This window comes from Rhyacophila brunnea, unplaced genomic scaffold (assembly GCF_057557595.1).
Source record: "Rhyacophila brunnea isolate RB1 unplaced genomic scaffold, BYU_Rbru_1.0 scaffold_12, whole genome shotgun sequence".
NCBI classification, from domain to species: domain Eukaryota; kingdom Metazoa; phylum Arthropoda; class Insecta; order Trichoptera; family Rhyacophilidae; genus Rhyacophila; species Rhyacophila brunnea.
In genome coordinates, this window is record NW_028232774.1 from 9,674,307 (window position 1) to 9,691,805 (window position 17,499).

Consider the following 17,499-nt stretch of genomic DNA (forward strand, 5'->3'; position numbering starts at 1 on the left):
TTCTATACAATGAAAGGCAGTCACCCGCGACGGCCGCGTGGCTTAAACGCCGGCCTATTGAGTCGAGGGTCCCAGGTTCGAATCCTGGGACTGGCAAGTACACATTTTTTTTTTCAAATTGTGTATGAGTCAGAGTATGGACCTAAAAGGTTGAGCAAGTGGCTGACATCCATTTCTCGTAAAAATAAAATCTGTTAATTAAAACCTCCGATCTGTGGAGGCCCATATGATCCTATTAGGATCGGACACGGACGAAGAAGATACAATGAAATCTAAACAAATCAAAACAAATATTCATCGAAAATTATACCCACACTTATCAGTGTGAAGTCGTATTACGGAAGAAAAATCTGTTCCCATGACAACCGGCCATTGGCGTCTGCTAGTAATCCCACAGGAAGGTCGCTATGTGGTCGCCCCAATCAAATAATATGTAAGTGCGCACTTACTAAAGAGAAAAACATGTTTTTCTAAATGTATTTTATTTCCCAGCGAAGTACTGCTTGTATACACCCACAGGTTCAGGAAAATAGAATCTTCGCTAAAACCTTCGGGGAAATAATTAACTACAAAGGAAAGTAATACCTCTTCACTTTTACAGTAACAGATACGCAGTATTTAATTATTATTAGACAGAAGGCTTTCAACTTGATTTTTCTCATGGTAAAAAAATATTTTATTAAAATTTGTAAATCAATAAGAAAGACAGCGATATAATAATCAATTCATTAAAAAATATTCAACTCATCCATGAAATACAGTCACGTTAACCCTTTTTAAGTACGCGTGGAAAAATTTCCCAAATATTATTTTCGACTGCCTGACGTGCCGAGCAGTTTTTCGGAGAGAAAAAAAATATTTTTAAGAATTCTATTAAAAATCATAATATTCTAGATATCACTCACAGAATATATTATATATAGCACACATATTATAGCTTTCGCTGTCATGCCTGCAAGCGACTGGTGGGGTCGAAAATTCTAGGCCGAAGGAGTAAACTTCTAATTTATAAAACAATTATAAGGCCAGTGGTCACTTATGGCTGTGACACTTGGTGCTTAACTCAAAACGAGGAAAACAAATTAGCTGTCTTCGAGCGCAAAATACTCCGCAAAATCTTTGGACCCACGTTGGAAAATGGGAACTACAGAATAAAAATGAACCACGAGTTGGAAGAGCTGATTGAACAGCAAACAATCATAAGATACTGTAAGCGCCAAAGACTACTATGGGCGGGACATGTGGAGAGAATGCCTGAAGTTAGAGCGCCAAGGATCATGACAAAGTGGCTACCCTAACGGAAGAGACCCAGAGGCCGTCCAAGAAGGAGATGGGCTGACGCCGTAGAAGTGGACTGGCTTCATATAAGAAGACCCGGTAACTGGAGAAGTGTGGCGAGAGACCGGAGTGAGTGGAGAGCGGTTGTGGAGGAGGCCAAATCCCACCCCGGGATGTAGCGCCGTGGAAGAAGAAGAAGAAGATTATAGCTTTAGCTTAGCACCTTTGGCAATTACGCCATTCATTTCGGTCCACCAATTTTGAAACTTTCTGCCAGAATTAGTACTACAAGCTCCACGAACTGTTTGATTCTTATTTGGTACAGACATTTTTGTGGATAGAAATGAAATGGTTTGGTACTGTATTACTTAGCTTAGTTCTTTACGTACAAATTTTCACCAGAATTATTCTGATCAGATGAGGCATCTAGCGGAAAATATGAGACATTATCTTTGATGATTTACACTTAAAAGTGCTTTATTTAAAAATGATGAAAAACAAAATAACTTTATTATTACACAATTGTTAGATGTTATATTGTTATTTCTTTAATATCATGCCATTCCACCAATAAATCACAGTAAAAATAAATAATATTCACTAAATAAAGATAAAAGTTAAAATTAAAATAAATATTCTGCCGGCAGTTATATGTTGACGTATACTTTTAATTATTTAAATTAAAGCAAATAAAACTAACCCCAAAAATGTATATTTATATATAAGGATCACTGCTTTAGAAGCCTTGATATTGTAATATAGTTATATTTCAAGATGTCCGCTATAAAATTCAAGACGGCTTCTAGAGGAGGAGATTCATAACAAAAAATATAGTGTAAATTAGGTGGCACATGGAAAAAAAATGATGGTGCCTTCTATATTCATTTGAAATTTATCGGCTAACTAACTATATAATATCTTTACATCAAGTATATATAAATATATTTGTTTATAGCTACGTACTAATGTTGGTTGGACTGTACAAATAAACAATAGACATACGACGCAGAATACAGTGTTCAAGATAATACGAAAATAGCGATTTTGCGAAGAAAAGCTTTATTTTCACTTTCCATGGGGTATTTCCCTTAATTGATTCGTTCACAGCCTCCCTTATCTGCTGTCAGCGGGAAAACCTATGTCGACCCTATCAAGATGTTACAAGTTTTCCCGCTAAGTTAATTATTTGTTTGGTGTTTGAGTATAGTTTTGTTTTTTTTTTTACGATTTTACAAATAATTATATAATAGAAGTGAAGTCGGCTAATTAAATGTCCAATAGATTAATGATGACGAAGGAAATCTGACCCATTTCAAGAGAAATCAGTCCACATATTAAACGTAACTATTATTTTTTTAATTTACTATCTACTGAATATACACAAGTTAAATCGTTTATTATAAAATATATATATTTTTTGAAAACCTCAGAAACATCCTAGAAAAAAGTTTATCCGTGTGGATCTTTCACTATCTGGGTGCATGCTCTAGCCTTCGTAGATTTAATAAACAATTTATCCATCTACGAACGCTTGAAACTGAAGGATATGAGTTTGAGTCTCAATCGGTTCAACATGACTTTTTACTATGACTTTTTCTTTTTCAGTCAGAGCATATTCATATTATTTTTTTAATACTACATAAGTCATGCGGCCCAATGACAGTAGTGAAGTGAATAAGTAGTTGTAGTTAGTAATATAAGTGAAGCAATCACAAACATCGAACCTTTGAGAAAATCAGATAACTGTAGGTATTGTGAACTCACCGGGCATCGAAACCCGGAGCCGCCGCCTGAGCGCCTTACGCGCCTAACTATGAGGGCCTATGGACATCACATGGCAACTCCAATAATCCCTGTCAACCTGCGGTTGGTCTCAATCGTCGGTCAGTCCTTCGTAACGTACCGTAAAGCAGCACCATCAGCGTGTAAGCGTCGAATAGACGGGTACAGTCTTGAGTTCCAGTCATTCTTCATCAAGTTGAATGTTACTCCAGCCATTCCCATTTGGATAGCGAGCTATCTTTACAAAGTACCATCTCCTGTGATGTGTATCCCCGTGTATTTAAAACTATCGACAGTCTGTTTTTGCCCTTCGCTAACGTGTCCGGAAACTTGTACGTATGCAGTTCACCGTATAACACTTCACCGTGAAATGGTGTATCGGAAAAATATAGCCGTATATTAAAAAGACCGTCCAACCTCTTTGGGTCGTATAGTACTGACATAAAATTCATGTCTAAATAAAACACGGTTCTTGACGGTATACTTTACACTTTACAGGAAGCCAGCAGCAAACAAATTTTGAAAATAGCCGATATACTGGATTATTTGTTAGATTGGGTTGGTTTAGGTTAGGTTTTCATTCTTGAATTTATGAATTTTGCCAAAATCAACTATGAAAATTGAATTAATGTTCATATTGAATCTAATAAAATTGGAGACCGTATATTATACGCCATACGGTCATCTCTTTTCGATAAGAAAGCTCACGGCGAACTGTGTCACGGTGAAATGTTTTACGTGCAATTTACATTTAACTTTTTCGCTAATCGCAGACTTAGGGGTTGAAGAATTTAATATTAGAGCATTTAAATCTTGTTTATATATTAAGTATTGAATAATAGAAAAATCGGTGTGTGCACTTAGGTATGTACGCAAGATGTTATACTTCTTTGGTCTAATAAAACAAAAACAAAACTTGAGATAACCTAGATCAGTGGTTCCCAAAGTTGACTGGGTTTCGACTCATTTAACAAAAATTTCCAATCTTGGAACCCACCTCTTAGCTGTCTTATAGAAAAGAGGGCATAAATATTGGTAATGCTCAGATTCCCTAGTGGCCAGTCGTGGAACTACTTAATGCTGTCTTATTTGTTGTAATTGAAATAAAAAATAAAAAAATTATAAGTGTTACCAATAGCTGAATGAAATATCAAATTTATCACTTCCTATTTTTTTTTTAATTCATGTATACAGTGGCGAGGGCCCACTCAATATTCGCTCGCGACCCATAGTTTGGGAAACCATGACCTAGATTCTTCGACTAGCTCTTAATTATCTTGTTAAATTATACAATCAAGAAAGGGGGACGCTTATTGGAGCGCCGTTGGTTTATTTTTATACACTTTAATTTATATAACTAAATAATATAATTATTTTTCGTTGTTTTTATTTACAAAGTACCCACTGTTTCTCTGACGTCTAATCGTTTGGTTACGTAAGGGATTTCAAATGGCTGACAATAATAAATTCGTTGCTGAGGCAACGGAACAACTCTACTATCAAACATGCGTTTGTATACAGCTGACTGATTCGCAGCTAACTTCATACTGTCGCGCACTTTCGTAACGGTGTGCGCGCGCCGCTCTCAATTTCACTCTCTACCAAACGTCCCAAAAGAATTATAACTTCAAAAATATTTTTTTCTTCTGAAGTCTGGCTAACAGTGACATTTTTCGTATAACAACGTCTTCAGGAGGCGACAAAAATATTCACACCGTATTGTGGAGCAAATTATCATTCTGGTGACGATTAGAAGACGTCTCGCTTTCAAGAAAATTACTTTATTCCTTGTAGTTATTCTTTTGATTAGTCTTTAAAATGCCTAAATTCAAGAAGAATTGATAATAAAAGTATAAATATACATTACGGCGTAATATGAATAGCGAGGGGCTGTACGAATGTTTCCACAAAGAAATAATGATAATTCGTCATTATTAATATCGCAGCCGTCAAGCAGAAGCTTTCTGTCAACGATAAATTTGCGTCTCTTGTTCCACAAAGTTTGAAACGTAGTTCCACTAAAGCAGGACTTCCCAAATTGTTTCTAGGAAGTCCGGTGATAAATAAAATAAAACAACGTGCTACGATATGCATGTACAGAATGACGCGAATTTGATTTGGTGCGCTGTCTATAATTTCTAAAATAATTACGAAAAACATCAAAATTTTATGTTCATTTTTAATCATTGTGAAGAAGTAATTACTACGCTGACTACACCATAGTATCTATTCTATACACAAGACTACTTTCGATCACTAAAACAGCTATATAGGGTAGGAAAGTATCAAAATATTAGCACTTATTATAACAATTACAATACGTTAGTTGTAATTGTTACAATAAGTGCTATGTTTTAACAACACCTCTCTTGGCTATGATAAATTTCAGAGCGAAATAGTCAGTTTTGACTGTTTAGACGGCTAACGTAATTGTTACAATAAGTGTTAATATTTCGATACTTTCCTACCTTATTTAGCTGCCGTAGCGGGCCAAAAGCAGTCTTGTGTATAGAATAGAAGCGCAGGTGCGCACACAGAAAACTGCTATGGGTGATCCATTTACATTTCCAATTTGTTTTTTAAGGCGGCGGGAGGGGGCGTTGTTAACAAAATCTTAAAGGTGCTACTGACTTCCGCATTTACTCCGCAGACCCTTGTACTTTTCCGGGTACACACTGAGGTGCATGGTTGCAAATAATCGGTCCCATGCGGCTCCGTTCGGGACGAAATGTGACCAATTAAATATTCATTATGTCTCAATACAGCGCTGTGGAAGGCGTACGTGCATAATTCACGGCTGTACAGACACGGCGGGTGGAGGAGGGTGTATTGGACCCCATACCCAGACAGTCCACTTCTTAAGACTAGCAATGAACACCTAGCCTACAGCTATAATTAGGGGTTGTTTCTACATATCGCATTCACAAGTAATGCTCACGCGTGCTCTATCGGTTATAATTATTAGGATCGTCAGTGTCCGTTTGTGTCGTCCGCGCTGTCTCGTCTTTTAGACATGCCGCGTCTGAGTATTAAAGCATTCATGAGTGTCGTGGGTATTCCACCCGCATGGGTTTTGCGTACCGTAGAATGCCGATAAGAACGATACGATCGTTAGTCATGAGGTCCTGACGATGAAGAAGAAGTACTATTTTGTTTATCTAAACAATTTCTATGTGGGTGGGTTAAGATTCCCTCTACCCCCCCCCCCCCCCCGTTGTCTGCATGCCTTCTTAACTATACTCAAACTTATATTAAAATGACGAGCCAAGGCAAAGAAACTCCACGTGCACTGCAAAGGTTCACTTTACCTATCCGTTATCCATAGGCCATGCAGATAAGTTTGAATTATTATTTTCCTGTCTGTAATTTTAAGAGCGTACTTCAGTGAAACGGCAAATAATTTTCAACAGTAGGTGCGACGAAATTTCTCACTAGTCGCCAATCGGAGACCGACCGTCGAGGTGTCCGTACGTCGATTTGTTTTGTCATGGCGTCGGATGAAAATATTCTTAAATCGTGTAAAGATGACTAAAAAACTTTACGTATTTAATTAAAAAAGAAAACATGTCAATGAATATACTGTTATTATTAGTAATATAACAATAAACATAACATTAAATGGACGCATGTTGGATTTTTATGACAAATTATATTTCGTTCGGAACGTGTCATTTGCACAATCCGCGCATCGCCTAGCCACGATCTTTTTAGACCATGCTTCAACTGAAGTATAGCCTTAAGCCCCAGGAAGTGGCGCCTCAAGTGACGAGAAAAGGCGTTACACATATATCTTCCTTGATCCCAATGGACGTAAGCGCTGTAAACATCATCGCCAATATGCCAAAATATAATAAAGTCCGATTGAAATAAAATACAATATATTATAAAAATATATATACGATTGTTTAAATAATTATTATAATAATAATATTGTTTTTTTAAATATTTATTAATAATATGTAATTATTATAATTACAGTGACATCTAGTGAAGACCCCTCGAAGGTAATTTCTATTGAATTATGATTAGAATCAATTTTAATATCACTAGAGGGTAATGCTTCGTAATTCGGATAATAGATGGCTCTATGAAATCGCAACTTTTGATGTGACCTCACTTAAGTGCAATCGTGAAATAATTGGTACTTCAGACCGACATTGGCTTGCGGCCCGGGCTTTGAGCACCTTCCACTAAAACATAAACGTCATTGTTTGTTTTCGTTTTCGTGGAATCGTGCTTATTCGCTTTTATGCCAGTATAACTTTGAAGGTGAGTTATTATTTCGAGACGAATATTATTATTTCTGCGGAATTAATAATATAACCGAGATTACACGAACACAATTATTATTATGTAAATGTGGAAACAATACGATTTGATTTCAAATTAATTACAAATGTACTGTCAAACACACGTTATGTAATAATACATAAACAAGAGATTTATTTTTCCAGAAAATTTCCTATTTTTAAACTGAATGTTACCTAATTAACTTTTTAGGAGGGGAAACAACGTCGTTAATTTTAATGACTGCACAATAACATGGACATTTTTTGTTAGAATAATGATTCCAGAATACTTTTGATTGTAATAGATTATTTTATTTCCTTTTTCCATATTATGCAAATAATCAATAGAAAAAGAGGCAAAATGTCACATAGCATTTTTCCTTATTCCTTTATTTATTTCCGACCATGTCCGATCCTAATAGATATGAGCCTCCATAGAGTGGAGGTTTGTATTAAGAGAGTTTTGTTTTATTTCTCTGTAAGTAGGTATATTTTTACAGAAAATTACACCTATCTGGGGAAACAAATTTGTTTTGATAGGAAAAACAATGAGCTGGAATTAGAAAGAAGAATACAAAGTTCTTGGAATAAATACTGGAGCTTAAAGGAAATATTTAAAGGCGATATGACAGCAAAGATAACAACTAGAGTGATGAACTCATGTCTCCTACCATGCTTAACATATTCCTGTCAGACCTGGAGATATGTACTCTAGCGTAAAGAACAAAATCACCAGCTGCCAACGCGGTATGGAACGTAGTATGCTAAATATCAACAAAAGACAAAAAATAAGACACAAAAATAAGAAATATTTCAAAAGCCACAAATGCCCTAATCCATGCTCAAAGACTTAAATGGAAACAGGCGGGTCATGTAGCGTGACTACAAGATGAGAGATGGACAACAATAATTACTTCATGGAACGGCCCAAAAGGGAAACGCTATAGAGGAAGACCCCATGCGAGATGGCAAGACGACATCATAAAGACAGCGGGCCCAAATTGGCTACAAATAGCCAAAAACAGAGTCCAGTGGGACTCTTTGGAGGAGGCCTTCACCCGAAGAGGGATTCTTACAAACCAAACAAACTAATTACATATCACTGTTTAATTTATAAACATTATCGAATAGTATTATATACAAAATAAAAAATCCTAATATATATATATGTATTACACAAAAATATTAAAAATTAATAATAATTAATATTATATAAACTAGAAAATAAGTAGATAATACAATCATAGCTAGATATATATACATAATAGATATATTCATAGGTTATATATATATTTATTAGATATAGTCAATTAACTGTCATTTACTTTTGTTTGTAAGAAATAAAAGGGCTTTTTTATTTATTTATTTATATTTATATTATGACGCTTATTTCATTCAAACTAATCTTTAAACAAATTGAAGAATGGTTTGTTGATGATTCATGATTCATTTACTTTTTGCTGCAAAACAAAATAGCTGTTTCTAATGTCACAACTACGATAGATTATCAAAAAAATATAGTACGGTTGGAAACGCTCTATAAATAAGTACATGATAAGTAACGTAAAAACTGCGTAACCTTGTATCCGGTGTCCGACAGGGTTCAATGTTTTGGTCTCTCCTGTTGAATTGTTTGTAAATCCGATATACCGATCTTCGAATCTAGTTGTGGCACAAGTGTGGCACCCAGACCATTGTCGCTAAATATGCTGCTTATACCGCTTATCCTTAGATGATCAGTAAACCGTAATCGTTCAAATAACAGACCATCTCCAAGCCGCGACCTACCTTATCGTCACTGTATATAAAAATATATGCACAAAAAAGCTCTGCCAGTAGCAATCACAATAAAATCCGACCGTCGTGAGGATAAAATTCAAAGTATTAGGATACATGGAACTAATATTATCATTTGACTCCTAGAGTCAAATACCTAGACCTCACTTTAGAAGAACATCTAAAATTTACCAATGCTTCCTCCTAGAAGTAAACTTATTGTCCTGTTATATTATTACATAATACTGCCTCCATCTGGACTATGGTAACCCCACCCCACCCCACAAAACATTTAGAAAATCTCGTACTCCATAATTTGTTCTCAATACCACTCTTCCCAGACCACGTTTTGAAACACGTCTAAAATCTACAGCTCCATGACAGCAGACTTTCCAACCAGTCGATCAAAATATTATAATAAGTACGATCCAGCCTTGACTAATGAATCCTTGATACAACGATCAATATAATTGCTCCTAAAGCTTTCTTGCTCCTTTTTCCTATAGTAGTAGAAGTAGACCAAAAATAAAGCATTTAACACGCTTACCATTCGCATAGATATTAATTATCTAATTTTCAGTTTTTATTACGTTAATCCAAAAGAGAAACCATTGCAAAACCTTATTTTCTTCTTTCCAACCCCACGGAAATGCGACATGAGGTCTTCATCAATAAGTACACAATCGCGAGTCTTAAAGATAATGAGGATAAAAGACTGCTTGGTGTTAAACTATACCTGTGTACCAGGGACGCGCTAAGGCTGCCAGCCCAAAATTTCCCCCCAAGTCAAAAAGTTAAAATAATTATCTGATTGTCATCAACATATTCCTAACAAGAGTTATGACATACCTATAACATTCTGAATTATAATGTATAGCAACTTGAAACGAAGTATCACGAAAGCATAATTAATGTATAAAATAATATGATATTGAAAAAATTGCGCTCCAGGCGACTTTTTTACTATCTCTTACAAGCTCATGAGAAAAATTGTTTTTTCTTGAAATGATATACCTTTATAATTCTGTTCGTTTCTGATGACTGCTTCATGGACTTTTGCCGCCACTTAAATCTTGCTGCCCCTTGGCGTACTCCTGCTGCCCCTTGGCGTACTCCTGCTGCATACAAATTATAATTGAAATATAAATATTATCGGCACAGCCCTTCACGTACCACAAAAGGTACACATAGCACATCTTAGAAAATGCATTACATATGTTAACTATTTACCCACCTATCGACGCATAATCTCATGATACAATAACAACAAATCATTGCACAATGTAATCAAAAGATATGTTTTAAAAATACGAGTAGCAATCACAAGCCTGTCCATTTTTGTATCTAGAAAAGTCTTGTGTCATTTTTAATATCATCTGTTTTGTGAAAAGTTTTTATTTCGGCTCCTTCTTGAAAGATTGAGACATTAATTGACATCTTTTACCTCTTAATAAGTCTTCCTATCATTTTTTTTAAAGACGAGATAAAAATAAAGCTCTGAATTGATTCGATTTGTTATGCTCGAGCGAGCGGAAAATATGGAACCCTCACGTTTTCAAAAAATCTCTGCTAACAAGATTATTAGAATTTTTATTAAACTACGTTACAGTGACATCTCTGTGAATTTATAACAGTTTTTACTAAAATATATAAGTATACCTTTTTGCTGTACTTGTGTTAATTGGAGATCACTTTTTAATTAAGATCTATTCCAAGGCCATGAACTTCGATTGTAGTACTAGTTATTGTTTATACTTCGAATGCAATATGGTAGGTACACTGCTCGTAAAAAATGATGATTGTTTCAGACTTTAAAAAAAAAACAACACACTCTGTCTTCACAATGACTAATTAATTTTGTAATTAACGTGTTATTTGCATTTGAAAATCGATTATCAAAAACACAAATTTGTGCATCCCGTAATCATTGAGTCCCATGGATGGCGAACCTTTTTACGTACGCGTGCCAAAATTTTCCAAATATTATTTTTCTATTGTCTGACGTGCCGAAAAGTTTTTCATAGGGAAAAAATAGTTATAAGAATTCTATATAAAAAGTTCAAAAACTATAATAGGGTTCATAAGTATTCTTAGTTTGGTTCTGTACGCACAAATTTACGCCAGAATTGCTCTGATAAGATCAGACATTCTCAGTGGTCTCAATCATTGTAAAATGATTTGAAATCGATCAAAATCAGAGGTTGGCGGCATGGCTTCCCCCGCCGCCTGGTGAGGTCAGTGCGATAATATTATCTGGGACACAAGAAACATAAGAAACGACCCGTGCAATTTAAAATAAAATGTAATGCTTCTGCTTGAAGACTATCCGCCTGCTATTTTTTATACAATACGATCAGTCATTTATGCATGAATTTCATTGTTTCCGTTTGTGCTTCGATTGATAAAAATTGTTAGTAAAAAAAGAATTAAAAACCAAAGAAAATACTCATGGCTATGTCGTCATTATTTTTTTAATATAATATAATATGTATTCTTTGTAATTTTTTTTGTAAAAAAAATATTTATTAAATTATTTTAATCAAATTAATTTGTTTTCTCTTCAACATTAAACATTCCCGTGCCATGAAAAATTATCTCGCGTGCCATAGGTTCGCCATCAATGACCTAACACATAATCCAGTATATCGGCTATTTTCATAATTTGTTTGTCGCTGGCTCCCACTAAATAGGCAAGAACCTACAAATTAAATGTCCACTAATAGTATATGAGTTTTTTTGTCTGTGACGCGCTGTAAAACCTTTATAAAACGAATTTATTCCAGACAGATAGTTTCCATATCAACAAGTGTCCGTGAAAAACATGTTTGAGCGATACTATTTTCGGCGCACATAACATTAAAACACCCTCCCCCTCCAGCCGCCCAACGCATTGTGAAATATTCGATCGCGTTCGTTCCGGGATTCCGGTAAGTCGGAGATTTTTCCGGTAATATCCGGTATGAACCGGTACTCGGGGGCGTTCTCCGAGGAAATGGAACTTGCCTGGCTCACAAAAGATTCAATATTATTTATTTTCTTTGTTTCGCAAAGTGGAAATTAGATGGAAGCTCGACATGCTAATGCAGTAGGCAGAGTTACATGGATTATAGTACGCATACAGCAGGCTAAAATCATAGACAATATAAATAAAGAGTTTTGTTCAGCTGTCGGTAGAGTAGATGGCATTGTTTCAGTCCATGAGAAAACGTACATTATAAATAAGTGTTGTTAATTGTATTGAATTTAAAAATTATTGAGACGTTCATAACGTCACCCATGACTTATCATAAAAGAGAATACTATCAAGTCAATTATTATCGGGCTCACAACATAAAATGTATCTATCAAATTCTAATACATAATATTCTGTAACGACCGTGAAAAAGTAGATACAGTCCTACCAACTTATTTAAAGAACGGTAGAAAATGGAACTACGAACTATCATATGGACGCCATATTGAAAACGACATTCGAATGTCAGATTCTGTCCTGTTGTGAGTCTTGATTGGGTAGTTTTCGACTGTGGCTCCCCCATCAATAATAATTATCCAGATAAGTTTGTAGGTCTGTAACAACTTTTCATGGGAACGATTTAAGCTTTGTTATTTTATATTTAATTATACAATAATCTCTTTATTTAATCACACAATACAAATATAACGTCGTTATATAAATTAGCCGTATTTTACCTGTTTTGTTAAATAATTAATAGATACGTTATTTAATTTAGAAGTTATGATAGATTATTATGGTAATCTGAAAATAAAACTTACTTATTCCCAGTCGGTATTGTTACTACTGGCGAAATCGAATTAAAAGTGACAGGTGTCAAAATAAATACATTTCCAAAGATAAATGAAGTAAAAATAAGATTTGTTTATGATGTTAACCAGCAATTCTTTGTGGAAATTCATTAGATTTGAACACATAATAATATATGCCTTTTCTGGGTTTATTTCATTCACAGATATGAATTTAATATCGATTTCACCGCTAAATTTACATACATCTTTGCAACTATTCTATACACAAGCCTGCTATCGGCGGCTATCGGGAGTAGTTTATCATATTTATGTATTGAGTTATATTATAATCTCGCTCTAAAACATGGTTGGCCAACCCACTCGGTATCAACTTGTGGCCCGTGGAGCAGTGAGAAAATGAAAACAATATCAAATGCTGCCGCTAGATGTGCTAATTTCGCAAATTGAGATTTGATATTGTCTCAAGATTTTAAAAAGCACCGTGTGCTTTTTACTGCATTTGCAACACCATTCTCCATAGACGTGAATTTATTACCGGGAAATGTACAAATGTAATATTGTGAAATATGTTTCGATGAACAGTTAAAGGAGAAATTCCATTAGGTTGATTTGGAAGAGTTTTACAAAACATATTTGGACAAGGAGAAATATCCTACATTTTACAAACATGCTCTAATGATGACTTTGCTATTTGGGAACACTTACACGTGTGAACAGATTTTTAGTCGGATGAAGCATATCAAATCCCGAGTGAGAACACGAATCACTGACGTGCATTCGGAAAACATTACTGTTACGTGTAGGAACAACCTCAGTCGATATCGATATTGATGCACTTATTTCTGCCACACAAAATCAAACTTCTCACTAAAATTTATTATTTTAATATTATTTTGTTTATTTGTATTATTTAAAAAAAAAGTCTAATCTAATAAATATGTTTAATTCTCATTTTTGTTTTATTTTATTATTATATATAATATAATATATATATATTTCTTTTTTGTTTTGTATAATAAAAAAAATCGGTTGTGCGGCCCGGTAGGAAATCTCATTTTTAGAATCTGACCCGGCTGCTGAAAAAGTTGGCCACCCATGCTCAAAAATGCAACGAAGCCAAGAGAGGTGCTCTTAAAACAACTTAAACAGGGCAATTACAACTAATTTATTGTAACAATTATTATAATATCTCAATACATAAATATGTTAAACTACCTTCGATAGCCACCGATAGCGGCCGATAGAAATCTTGTGTATAGAATAGGTGCGCTTGTGTATATAATATATTCTTGAATAAAAAAATAATTGAGAAAATTAAATTTTACAAAAAATATTAGCTATGGTTCGCCCCATCTAATAAATTGGTCAGTGACCATAAATACAATATATAATTATATTATATAATGCGAAATCCTTTTCTTTTGCTATGTTTTTCTATTATGTTTCTTAAATAATAAAACGAACAATATATTTCAAGTTTCTTTCTTAGAAATAAAGTATATCTCGTAAAATGCGAAGAATTTCAGTCTACTGTTAGCCTCCCATAAAAAGCTTTCGCAGTTACCCAGCCTTCTTTACGGAGCGCAATTATTTTCAATTATATAGTAGGTACTTAATGTAAACTTTCAAATAAATTCATATTATTCCTCCCTACTTTGAAAGCAGTTTGAATGCGGGAGTAGAATTATTATTTCTTATTATGTTAGCATATTTAACTTTTCAAATGTTTTAATTGATATGACGTGACTGAGTTTTAAGCTCACTGATAGTTTGCATAATAATATATTACTTATATGTATCAAATTTATAAGTAACTATTTCACTTTATTCTCATGATAAAGTAAATAACTAATACGAAATGACACACGCTAGACAAGGACGCCTAATATATTAGGTACGTTCTCATTGAGTTATTTCAATTCTTTACATTTTCAAGAATATTTTTGATTCTCAAATAAGTATTTGAAATTGTTTGTTTGATTTCTCGAGAATTGTTATTTTAATGTATCCAACTTCTTTTGGTACCGTTTTCTAATCTAAAGCAGTCGTTTCAAATCCTTAACGCCTTGAACGTTGAGCCATTTAAGGGTGTTACGTATCCAAGAGTATCTTCTTCTACCTACGCTTCTGCTGCCCTCTAACGTCTCCTAGAGATCAGCTCAGGATATTATCTTCGTGCTAAGCCGATACACCTACATCTCAAAAGCCTTCAGTCTTCTTATTGTCAGTTTCGTGTTTGCAAATTTGTGAATTTCCTTAAAATATATTTTTCAAACCTCGCAAATTGTATTGATATTGTTTTGGACCTTCTGGGAATAAAAATCACCAGTGATCCTTTTTTAGCTCTTCTTAGAAAAAAAATGTTTTCCGTCCGAAACTAAATTCGAGGCTTTATTTATATTTAGCTCTTTTTCAGTCAAATTCAATCCGGAAATTCAAATCTCATTTTTTATACATTCCTGATAAAAAAAATCTTGAGACGCGAGAATCAACTTTTCGTATTATTATTTCAGGAAATTCTCGAGACGAGACATCTGAATCATAACCTAGTTATTTCACAAATGTGTATTGATATATTGTTTCATGTACAGGACAAAATAATTTGAAAAAATAATGAATATATTCAAATAAATGCAGATACATAGATGAATATTTAATTTGCTCAGGTTTAATGTGCATAAAATGGTTTATTTGCTAAGGAATATGGACATAATTTATTGTTTTAATTTGAAAATACAATCTCTATATATATAAAAATCTCGTGTCACGATGTTTGTGGTCGAACTCCTCCGAAATGGCTCGACCGATTTTTATGATTTTTTTTATGTATATTTTTTAGGTATGAGAATAGGTCAACAAGTATATTTCATACCGCTAGGTAATTAGGGTATCTCTATCCAGAAAAATTTTCTTTTACTTTTTAGACAATTTTATTTTGGTATTTTTTTATTATTTGGCATAAAAAAATACCTATAACCCCAAATTTTAACTTTCCTACCCCCACCCTCCCATTTTTTAATCGCGATTTTATTATTTTTGTATGAACAAATTTAACCGTCGTTCGTATTTCAAACAGAACAAAATTATTTATGTTGTTGAATGACAGATGGCGCTACGTCCGAGAAGAATTCAAGAGAAGCGTCGCGTCATTTTGACATTTCATTCGGCATATCACAACGCAGTGCGTGAAAAATTTTGTACGATTTATTTTAATTTATCTATTTTTATGTGCGTGTATTACAGTGCACAATGCCAGCAAGACGCAAGGGGGGCCATTTAGGCCGTCGAACGAATAAAGCAACAAAAATGCGAAATAGTAGAGCAGAGAGAACAGACGAACAAATCCAACAAGAGAACAAAAACGTGTGTGTAAGCATATCGCAATTGCGTGCATCTCAATCATAAGAAGCACGAGCTGAACGAAATCAACAACGACAATTGGAACGGAGCCAAGCGCGCCGGTTCGTAGTTAACACACGCAGAGCAAATGACCGACAACGAAAACAAGTACATCGAACATTTACATCCGCTTCGTTCCTTCGTCTCGCATTCGAGTACGAGCCAGATATTGAATATTCCGCTCATCCGAAAGTGCTGATTGGTGCTATGGACAAAGAATGTCCCCATTGTCATGCGCTCAAATTCAAACATGAGTCAGCCGGGATGTGTTGCGCATCAGGAAAAGTGCAACTACCAGAAATTGAGATACCACCAGAACCATTGAACGGCTTGCTCATCGGCACGGTTCCAGATTCAAACCTGTTCCTGAAGTCCATTCGTACATTCAATTCATGCTTCCAAATGACTTCGTTCGGAGCAACAGAAATAGTTCACAATACTGCGGCAAATGGTCAACAATTCCATTCTACGTTCAAAATCATAGGCCAAGTATACCACAAAGTAGGCTCATTGCTGCCAATGCCAAACGAACCACATACATTTTTACAAATCTACTTCGTGGACGGTGAGGACATCAATCATGTGGATGCACGTTGCAGCTACAATGGCCTCAATTCGCATAATGCCAGGCGCATCGTCGGCGAACTGGACGCCCTGTTGAATGAGCACAATGAATTATTGAAATTCTTCAAAGCACACATGCACAAATTGCAAAGTGACAATCCCGCTATTGTCATCAATCCTGATAAAACACCAGCTGGAGAGCACGTGCGTTGATTCAATGCACCTGTTGTTGACGACATTGCTGGAATCATGGTTGGCGACCGCACATCGACGCGAGAAATCGTGATTCGAAGAAGAAACAATAATCTGGAGTTCATCGCTGACACACACCGTTCATACGACGCTCTCCAATATCCGCTAATTTTCTGGAAGGGACAAGACGGATATTGCATAAACATTAAACAACGAGATCCTGTCACAGGTAATTCATTCATTATGAACATCATTAGTCATTTTGAATTGAGAAAATGAATGGTTGATGTTTTTTTGTTTTTATTGGCGGTCATCGTCTACAGCGCTCTATTCCTCTTTCTGTCATAGATCCCATCCCCACACACTAACGATACATTCGTTATTTTTTATTTAACAACCAAAATATTCACTAGAAATAATTTATATGGCAGAACAACGTTTGCCGGGTCAGCTA